Raw genomic sequence first — 11,538 nt, forward strand, 5'->3', positions numbered from 1 at the left:
AGGAACATTCATAGTCGCATTATTCATAATAACCAAAAAGTGGGAAAAAAACCACTCAAATGTCCATCAACTGATGAATGGATACGCAAAATGTACGGTATACCCATACAATGGAATATTATTCAGCCATAACAAGAAATAAATAACTTGATACACCTACAAGATGGATGAATCTTGAAAACATTATGCTAAGTGAAAGAAGCCAGACACAAAAGGTCGCATGATTCCTTTATATGAACTATCCAGATTAGGTAAAAATGTAGAAACAGAAAGCAGATTGGTGGTTGCCAGAGGCAACATTTAAGAGATTGAATCTAATTCTACTTCCCTTGAATCTTAGCGCTTATAACCTTATAACTCACTGATAACCAACATGGCAGAAGTGATGCTGTGTGACTTCTAAGGTAAAGTCAGAAGAGGTCTTGAAGCTTTCACCTAGTTCTTTTTTTTTTTGCGGTACACGGGCCTCTCACTGTTGTGGCCTCTCCCTCTGCGGAGCACAGGCTCCGGACGCGCAGGCTCAGCGGCCATGTTTCACAGGCCCAGCCGCTCCGCGGCACATCTGATACTCCCGGATCGGGGCACAAACTCGTGTCCTCTGCATCGGCAGGCGGACTCTCAACCACTGCGCCACCAGGGAAGCCCTCTGCCCATTCTTTTTTTTTTTTTTTGCGGTACGCAGGCCTCTCACTATTGCGGCCTCTCCCGTTGTGGAGCACAGGCTCCGGACGCGCAGGCTCAGCGGCCATGGCTCATGGGCCCAGCCGCTCCGCCATGTGGGATCTTCCCCGACCAGGGCACGAACCCGCGTCCCCGGCATCGGCAGGCGGACTCTCAACCACTGCGCCACCAGGGAAGCCCTCACCTAGTTCTTTTGAGATACTTGCTCAGGGAGAAACCAGCAAGAAGTCTGACTACCCTGAGATCACCATACAAGAGAGGCTACATTTACATACTCCAGTCCACATTCTAGCTCATCTCAGCCTTCCAGCCATTCCCATCAAGCCACCAAACATAGGAGTGAAGCTGTCTTGGACCCTCCAGATCAGCAAATCCACCGGTGAGTACTACTGAGGGGCCTCAGTCAGTGCTATAAAGGGCAGAATCGCCCTGCCCAAATTCCTGGCCCCCCAAATCATGGGATATAATCAAATGGGTGTTATTTTATGGCACTAGGTGTGGAGGGTAGTTTTTTATTCAGTAACAGATAACCAGAGAGACTGGCATGAGCTGATAATTGTTGAAGCTGGATAATGGGTACATGGAAGTTCATTATATCATGCTATTTCATATATGTGTGAAAATTTTCATAACAAAGGGTTTTTTTAAAAAAATGTGTAAAGTACGCAGCTCAAAGTTAGTAGTCAATCAGTAGTAGCTATTATTGTGACTGGAAGTAGTCAACAAATGGTAGCTGTTATTGTGAATGGAAAAAAGTTCAAATTGGGTAGTATAGCATTTAGGGTCCTCTTGCTAATCTCTCTCCTGCTGACTTCTTCAAGCTCACCTCTCACCAACTCACACCCTTCACTTCACTCTCACTTGCTCTAGAAATTACCAAAATACTTATAGTTCCTATAATGTGGTGTGCTGTTTTATCTCTCCAAGCTACTGTCTATGTTGCTTTCTCTTTGGGGGGGATACTTACTCATCATGGGTTCCTTATAATCTTTCAACATTCAGCTTAAGTGTAACCCCATCAGGGAAGCTTTTTCTGACATAGAAATAGAATTTGTTCCTCTTGTTGTTAGGCCCCTACTCTAAACAGACTTTTCCCAAGGCATCAGCACTAGTTTATTATGATTATGTGTGCACTTGTCTGTTTCCCTTTACCAGAATGTGAACTCTTTCCCACTGTGCTATGTGTGAAGCTTCACTAGAGGAACATGACAAAATCTCAACCCTCTTGAAGCTTGTGATGCAAGTAGGGAAAACAGACAATAAATAAATAAATCTATAGCTAAATTGTGTTAAGTCCTATGATGGATACAAGCAGGATATGATGATAGTGGGGGGAAAAAAGCGAAGTCCTCTCTGAAAAATATGACATTTATGTTGAGACTGGAAGCGTGACTAGGAGTTAACCTTATTCATATGCTTACACCAAGGCCTAGCCTAAGGCCTGGCACATAGTAGGATGAATTAGATACTTACTGAATGAATGTTCTGTGTTCTGTGTTCTGTGTTCTTGCTCTTGTGAGGATCACATGCGATAACATCTGCAAAAGTTCATTAGAGAGTATAAAGTGCAACAAAATGCAGCTTTATTACAGATTATATCCTGAGAGGATAGGAAGCAGAATTCACTGTTTTACTGGAAGGAGACTCAGAAAACTTCTGCAGACAGACAAGTTCTGCCCTAGCCAAGTATATCCAGGCAGTCTTCTCTCCAAAACATAATTTTACCATTCTCTTTGGATCATCAGCATGGCCTTTAATAAGATACAGGAGGGAGTAGACACATGGCTTGTGTGGGTGTAGATTTGGATGAAGTCCTATGGCAGGAAGGCAGCCAGCCAGTCTAGGACACTGACGTGACGATCAAACTGGATGACTTTCAAGAGTGGAGGGGTATGCTAAGGAGAGTGGCAAGTGGGGAAGGTGACTAAAAATAGTAATATTAACAACATGTATTCCCCTCAGTATGATCTGATTCTGTGTTTAAGTGTTTGAGTTCCTCCCCTTTCTTTACCTCCCTGACTTATAATTGTCCAAATATTTCCTGTTTCCAGTAAGACCAGAAGAGAATTAACATATATTTATCATCTACTATGTGAAAGACACTATGGTATGTGCTCTTAAAACATAAAGAACATAGGCTCCGGATTCCAACTGTCTAGACTTGAACCCACCCCCCACCCTCCATCACTTATACTAACTGTATTACCTTGCTCAGGATCCATTCTTTGTCTGCATCTAGTTTCCTCATCAGTGATGGGAATAACAATAGTACCTATCTCACAGAGTTGTGGATAGGAGTCAGTAACACACATAAAATGCTTATCCCAGATCCTGTATGTGCTGTGTTAGACACTCAATAAATGAATGTTGTTATAGCAGTTATTACTTGTTGATTGATTTCTGGATTTAGCCAAGGCCAGTGTCAATACCTACCCCCACACACAGGTTTCTATGTCTTTCCTTTCAGGCTAGTTGCTTAGGGCCATAGGAATGATAATATATGACTACTCTGTCTTGGTCACTCCCAGTTGTTGCCAACAGAGCTGCAGTCATGGAATTGAGGCACATACTTTAGTGAAGTGATAGTGTACTATTTTCTTAAGACCTTTGCTGGTTAACTCATCAATTAATCAATTAAATTCTCAACATTTATTGAGAACTATGTGCTAAGTCCTCAGAATCTAAGAATAAATAAGACAGTCCAGGACTTAGTTCAACTGTTGCCTCTCAAGGATTAAGGTGGGGCTCTTCTTCGAGTATTACAGAGGACCACAGCTTCAACCTCAAGGATCTCAATCTTGGGAGACCAGAGAGAGGTATAAACAGGAAGAGCACTATGGTAAATATAGCTGGTGACTGTTGCTTGTAAGCCCTTCTATTCCAGCGCGTAATGAATGCTGTGAACTTGGCTCCATCCAGGAAATACAAATGGAAACTGTTAAATAAATTGCTTCTGGGGAGTGGCACTGGGGAATGGGAAGGGAGACTGACTTTTTTTTAAAAATAAATTTATTTATTTTATTTATTTATTTTTGGCTGCATTGGGCCTTCGTTGCTGCACGCAGGCTTTCTCTAGTTGCCGCGAGCAGGGGCTACTCTTCGTTGCAGTGCATGGACTTCTCATTGTGGTGGCTTCTCTTGTTGCGGAGCACAGGCTCTAGGTGCACGGGCTTCAGTAGTTGTGGCTCACGGGCTCTAGAGCACAGGCTCAGTAGTTGTGGCGCATGGACTTAGTTGCTCCACGGCATGTAGGATCTTCCCAGACCAGGGCTCGAACCCATGTCCCCTGCATTGGCAGCCAGATTCTTAACCACTGTGCCACCAGGGAAGCCCAAGGGAGACTTGCTTTTCATCACAAATTCTTCTGCATGCCTTGATTTATTACTGTGTGCATATATTATTATACTTTGAGCTTACTTTGATAAAGTTCATAGAAAATTAATAAAATATGAAACTGACTTCAAAAAATGAGAACCTAACATTTTCTATTTCCATTTTGACCAGCTATTTGATACAACTAGGGTTTGGGATGAAGTAAGCCTTGGGAAAACTGCTCGACCAATATTTTATTTAAGCTGAAAGGTTTTTGTTCACTTGTTTGTTCTTATGGCCAAAATATTTTCACATCAAAATACCTGAATCTACACAACCTACTTAAAGTGTATTTACCCTAATTCAGATACTTTATGTCCGATACAATATCCTTGCTTATGTTCTGATTGAAATTACCACTACATAAGAAAAAATACATTGCCATGTTATATGTGTGTTGTTTGCTTTCTAGTCCCAGCTTTCCCTCCTAAGAGTTGGATGGCACTAGGCAAGTCCTTTTCCTTCTCTGGACCTCAGGCCCATCTGAACATGAAGGTGTGGTCATATAAATGATTTTCAAATGGAGTTTCTGTGGGAACCTAGGTTTTTGAGCAGGGGTCTCATGGGACTTTATGAGGGTCAAGAAGAGCAGAATTGAGAACATGCACCTTTGCTTAACTAGAGCTGCTAAATCCTGCTTTTATTTATTGCTGTTTATAATAAGGTTTCTATTGAAATAAGGGTTTTATTTATAAAATACTTTTTTAATCACTGAAGTAGATATCTAAGACCTATTTCCATGCTACAGTTCTGTGGTTTTAAAGGAATCCTGCAACTAGTCAAATGTTGAATGCCATAATGTATTTCTGAAGGAAAATAGCTTAAAAACCACTTTGACATCATTCTCTCATTTGATATCCAAAGTAACCCTATGAGGGTTAAAGAATGAAAGATCAAGAGAAGGGGAAACGCTTGCCTGGGCATCCGCAGCTAGGTAATAGGACTGTGCCTGGAACCCAGGTCTTCTCGTGTGGATTGCTTATCCAGTCTCCGTTCCACTATATGACAAGACTTCTCAAGATTTGGTTCTAGTGAAAAAAAACAGCAACAGAGAAAAGTTCTTCAGAAGGGATGGTGTGCACCGTAAACACTGAAGCCAGAAAGGTCCCTGGCATCCTGGGAAGTTCAATTCCTGCAGGCCAAACTTGTACATACCCAGCCAGAGTTGTTGAGCCGATTTTCCTCTCTTTGTACAAGAGAGAACTTGTCAAGGAAAATGATGCAGCTGACTATCTAATGGAAGCACTCTCTATATCCGAATGACTAGAGTATACACAAATGCCTGTTGAATCCTTACACAAAGACCGTAACTTCGACATTTGCATACATGCTTATAACTGGAAGGAAACTTAGAGATCACCGAGACCAACAATGCAAGACTAGGAACCCAGAACATTTTACCTATGGACATAGAGCTGGCTCAGTGGCAATTTAGGAAAAGACCTTTGAAGGCAGCGTGGTATAATGAAATGAATGGACCTCTGAGTCAGATAGATCTAGACTTGAATTGGAGCTCTTGCTCTTCCACCTGTGCAGCCTGGGGGCAGTTTACTTAATCTCTCTGAGCCTCAGCTTCCTCATCTGTAAAACTGGTACAATACCTCATAAGGGGCGTTCAGAAAGGAGTAAATGAGATAATTCACATAAAGCTCCACTGTTTGCTGTCGATTCTCTTAGTTTTCCTGAGACTTTATTTGAAATATAGACAAAAATAACTACTTTGTAGGATTAATACCTATCTTGGAGGCTTGGTGTGGTTTTAAATGATAGTCCAAGTATTTAACAACTGGTAGAGCATGGGCACTGCCCAATCAGAGAAACACCTGCTGAAAACAACTGGCTTGACCATACTGATGCATAATTGCTACCCAGCCAAATATCAGCCTTCATGTGGAAATTAATAAATTAAAGGACATGGAACATAATGGATAGGTAATGAATTATATTGATGTCTCTTTCCCTTTCCACTTCTACTTTTAGTTCTCTTTCCATCACGTCTGGCTACCTAAGCAGAAGAATCTAGTTCCTCCCTCATGTGAATTAGATAAATTATGTTTGTCTTTCTGATTTAATAATTTTATTTGGGCTCCTTATCTGATAATGCTGTTTTAAAGTCTTAATGTTTTGGTGTAATAAATTTTATACTCCATTGATTTGAAATTCACATTTCCGTAGTATCGAGGTGGCCATACTAACTGTTCTAAGGAACGTTGGGAGAGTATGTTAGACATCTTGAGAAGCTGCAATACAGTACAAGTGTGTTCACTTAAATAGTCTTGAGGAAAAGGTCCTTCTGTGATGTAAAAAGATTGATGTCTCTTGGAAAAGAGCCAAGTTCAGACCTAGGGTGTGCATTGGCTTAAAAAGACATAAACAGAGTCGGAAATAGTAAGACAAAAAGATGCTTACAAACCTCTGGATTCACAAATGAGTAATTAAAATAGCGCCTAATTCTATCGTTAATAAATATCTGAGGAAGAAAAAGGGGTGATAAGAAATGATGAATAAAATGTGGTTGGGGTAGAAATGGTTTAGAAAGGAATTAATTAGTAGGTCAACTCATTGACCAGTCCACCCAAAGTCAAAGAAAGACCTATTGCATACGCAGTACTGAGATGGGCTGGACACTTCCAGCTCCTCTTATAAAGCTGTCGCTCTCTCACAAGTCCCTACCGGTCCTTTCATCTTTGCCTACTTCTCAAGTCGAGGTAGGCATAAGCTCAAAAAGGGATCCCCCTTTGCTTAGTTACTATACGTCTCTTTGCATCAAGTATCTCCAGCACTCTCCCGGGACAGGATGTTCTGACTTCAGATAACTGGGCACAGCTCTGGCAAGGAATATTTAGGCAGTAGAGGTTGTTCCATTAGGGAGATGACAAGACCTCTTAGAGCTACCATGGTTTCTTTATTCTGATTTTACATCATTAAATTGTACTGTGACATAAAATCTATCCAGTAAGTTGTTTCTCTGAATAGATCTCCTGACCAAGGAGATACCCTATGCAAAAAAACAGGCAGTTCAGGCTTGGATTTTGGTACAGTTCAGATCTGGAATGGTATAAGCCAGTCATCTGGAACTCAGTCGTCCTTGAGTAAGTTGACTCTCAAGGTTTTGGACCCACAAGAGCTGAGAGAGAAGACACTTCACCTTTGAGAACCAATCTCCTCTTCTCCCACTCCATGTGGACTAGTGTGACCATCTATAAAGCCCCTATCCAGCCTTGCTCTCCCTTAAACCACTGCCAACAGGACCTGCTTCTGCTGTTCTACCACAGCCCAGCAAGCTTTACTTTGCACCCCAGATTGGTTTTTGGAATTGACTCTTATAGAAATCCCTCAACCAGAACAGTCTGTTCTATATTCTGTTGTGCCCAATAAATAACTATTAAGAATTACAGTCCAGTGGGCTGCTCTTTATAGTGACTATTAAAGTATTGTTCACTGCCTTTTATTGTTAAAATGCTGAGAATCCACTTTATAGTATTTTACTGTTCTTATACAGTAATAGAAAATGGCTCCTGCATATATTTTTGTTTCCTTCTTGAAAATTAAAAACCGTGGTTGTTCATGACTGTGTCTGTAGGAAGCAAGGCAAAACTTCCAAAAGGTTTTAACTGTGTGTGCCTCTATCTTCTCAGACCTGGTGAAGATGCTCAAGATGAAAGGGGTGGAGGCAAGAGGGTTGAGGAGGGCCTGAGGGCAGCATAGTTACTCAGACATCAGGAATTCCCCTGAAGCTACTCTGAAACCACACTAGAAATCAAGGAAGAGAAAGGAGAGAAGTGGTTTGGACTTTGCAGAACCATAGCCACATGCAAGGGTGTTCCTTGCCAGGATTTATACGTACAATTCTGTAGATTCAGTCAAAAAGTCAGGTTACAATACTGCGGAGACAAGTTCTCCAGTGATACATTAAATCGTTCTTTGAGAATCTGTCGGTTTAGATCTAGTTTCTTTTCATGCCCCAAGATGGAGCTAAAGCAATGCTGTCTTCCGCAAATTCAGTATATTCGAAGAACAGGGAAGAACATGGGACCTTCTGCGTGTTCACACAGTAAGTGCAAGAGAAAGGAAGCATCGTGTTTTTTCTTCTAAAGCATGATGTTTCACAGCTGAGGAACAAGCTGGAGCGTGAGCGAAGTAAAGAATCATTGCAACTGTTTGGACTGGCTTCTTTTCTCAGCAAAGCCACACTGTCTTCTCTGGAAAGGCAAGCCCACTTTCCATGCCAAGCCACAGGTGAGGTTTTGAGGGCCAGGGATTTGTTTCTCTCCCTTGCCATCCTTCTCACCCAGTTTTTCACCATTCAAGAGGAATAAAGGAGAGATTGAGAGATCCTGAGTGGGCTAAAAGTCTGACAAATAACCAGGCCATTTTCATAAAATGAAGGAGTTTGGTAATTGCCAATTTACCCTGGTTTTGCTTCCAGCTGGTTCCCTTTTCAGCTGACTGGCTCAAGTGACTATTGAGATCATTAAAGCATCTAAGAGTTGAGGAGCGAGGAGTTTGATTTTTCATTTCCTACTGGCTTGGATAACTCTGTTTCCTCCTAAGCAAGGAGCTAATTAAGACACCATCGCTATTTTATCTTGAATATAAGGACCTCTTAGCAGAGAGTGAATCTTTAAAATATTATCTAATATTTAAATAGAGCCAAGACTAGAAAAAAAAGTTGTGGGCTTTCTAGAGCCAGAGTCTTTGGCGTATTATATGATTATCATTTATTGAGCACTTACTATGGGCCAGCCACTGCAATAAGCATTTTACATCATCTATTAATCATCACAATAACTCTATGAAGTAGCTACAGTTATTATCCCCATTTTACAGATGGGGAAACTGAGGCTTACAGAGATTAGATAACTTACCCAAGTCCAGCTAGGAAGTGGTGGAACTAGGATTCAAACCCAAGACTGTCTTTTTTTAATTAATTAATTAATTTATTTGGCTGCCTCAGGTCTTAGTTGCGGCATGCGGGATCTTTAATTGTGGCATGCAGGATCTTTAGTTGTGGCACGTAGGATCTAGTTCCCTGACCAGGGATCGAACCCGGGCCCCCTGCATTGGGAGCACGGAGTCTTAGCCACTGGACCACCAGGGAAGTCCCAAACCCAAGACAGTCTTACTTTAAAAAGGTGTGTTCTCAATCACTGTGCTACACAGTACATGAGAGATATTGGCTTGAATACTTTCAGGGCCTTAATAATATTAATAGTTAACACTGTTATTGAGGGCTTACCATATGTTAGGCCCTATTCTAAACTCTCTACATGTATCAACTCATTTATCCTCTAAATCTCACAACCTCATAAAGAAGGTACTATTATTTTACAGATAAGAAAAGCGAGGCATGGAGAACTAAATTTCTTACATTCACAAAACTAATGTAGCCTGGGTTACACATTCTGGCAGTCCAACGCCAAAGACCATCCTCTTAATCGCTAAGCTGTATTGAAGGTAATAAGTTCATTTCTGAATGAGGCAGCCCAATCCACTTTGAGGATCAGCTTCCTTTGTTAGAAAGGTGGACCTGTAGCTCTAGGGGACTTCTCAGAAGCAAACAGCAGAGTTCAAGAGTCCAGCCTTCAGCGGAGGCTCTTGCTCAATTCCTTCCCCAAATGCATGTCTCCATTACCCTTTAACCTGCATCTTTGAACAAACTGATATATGCGGAGTTCAGTAGTGGCACATTCAGCTGTGCCTTTAATGTCTGATGAGTCTGCTAGCACACTGTTTTCCATTTGATCTGAAGAAGATCTAATGAGAGATCATTTCCTGATAATACATTGTCTGCTTTCAACATCACTAGGAAAGCACTTTGCTACAAACAATCCCTATTTTGGTATAATTGCCTTTGAAAAGGGGGTATAAGAGGCAGCATAAACTCCTCAGAGTTTGGGTCTGATTTCCTGAGGTGTTCCATTTCAGAAGAGGCCCCTGACAACAGGCAGAGAATAAAAACAAGTGTGGTCTGGGGCAGACAGTGTTTTTCAAACAGTTGGCCAAATCTCTCCTGGCAGCCGGGAAGCAGCTGAATCATCAAACGCTAGGCCTCTAACGAGAGGGAGGCTGGGCTGTATTGCAGTGCATTCCAGACTGCCTGTGAAACCCAGAGCTGCTGCTGCTTCACCAACGCTGGCACCTTTCCAAGGGGCTGGCCTGGCTGAAATGCTCATCAAAGCCTGATTTCATCTCTTCTCTCCCTCTCTCTTTTTTTCCTCCTCTGTGTGATTTCCCACACAGCATTTGCCTGCCTTTGGATGAAATATTTGAATGACTTTTGGGGTCACCTCAGGTACAGCCTCTGCTCTGCAAGCTAAAGTTAATGAAATCCATTTCCTGGTTGGAAAGTCAAAATAGCAGAGAGGAAAGTCACTCAGTGGGAATGGACAAGAATGGGCAGACATTCTTTTCCAAAAGGCAGGAATGACCTAGGCATTCAGAAATTGAAAGCCAGATGTTTGGACAAAACCCTAGATCCAATTTGAATCTTAGAAGTGTTGAAATCCTTTGACTAAAACTTCAGAGAGTGGATGGTAAGGAAGGGGGCCTAAGTAGGGTAATTCACCTTGAAAATAAATAGATCACCCATTTATATCAGAAACAAAACAAATGTTTGGACTCATTACACGTGAAGAATGAACAATATTTTCTGTGTCTTTTAAGATGACAGGTATGTACCATTCTAAGCCTAATTATGAATGAACGCAAATATATCTGCTTTGTTTCTCCATCTCTGCAAATATGTAGATAACTATTATTTAATTACCTTTGCCCCTAATAACTAAGGGGAAAGATCCAGTGACTTATTGACTGACAGTGCCGACCTCAACCTGCTCAGATAGGTTTTTTACCTAAAGGAATGTTTTGGAAGGGAGGAGCCTTCTTTGCTGTTAACAGTAAACTGTGAACACATGAAGGAGTGGGGGGAAGTTGTGAGTTGGAAAGAACCTTGAAATTCCATTGTCTGGACTCTGATGGGAAAAAGAAAGAAACTGAATTCTCCTCCCTTCAGTCCTTGCCAACAGCATTCTTTCTCCAGTGTTTTCTCCCTGACCCCACCCATAATAATAATAATGTGTGTTATTTTTATAAAACTCCAAAGAACTTTCACACACATTTATATTTGACCTATGCAACTTTGAAAGGATGGAAAGGAGAGATGTCCCTTTTTACAGATGAGAACACTGAGTCCCAAAGAAATTAATTGATGTGCTCAAAGCACACAGGAAGTTAGTTGTAGAGCCAGAGCCACTAGGTCATCAGTTCCTGAGGCTGTTACTCCTTTTATATGCCAAACCATGCTGGTTTGGGTTATTGGTTCTGAAATTTTCAGGTGCATCAGAATCACCTGGGAAGCATTTCACAAATGCAGGTTTATAGATTTTACTGTCAGAAGTAAAGTAGGTCTGGGATAGGTGTCCAGAATCTGCATTTTTAACAAGGTCTCCAAATGTTTCTGATATAAATGGTCTTTGGGCTGTA

The sequence above is a fragment of the Stenella coeruleoalba genome, assembly GCF_951394435.1.
Source record: "Stenella coeruleoalba genome assembly, chromosome: X".
Lineage (NCBI taxonomy): Eukaryota > Metazoa > Chordata > Mammalia > Artiodactyla > Delphinidae > Stenella > Stenella coeruleoalba.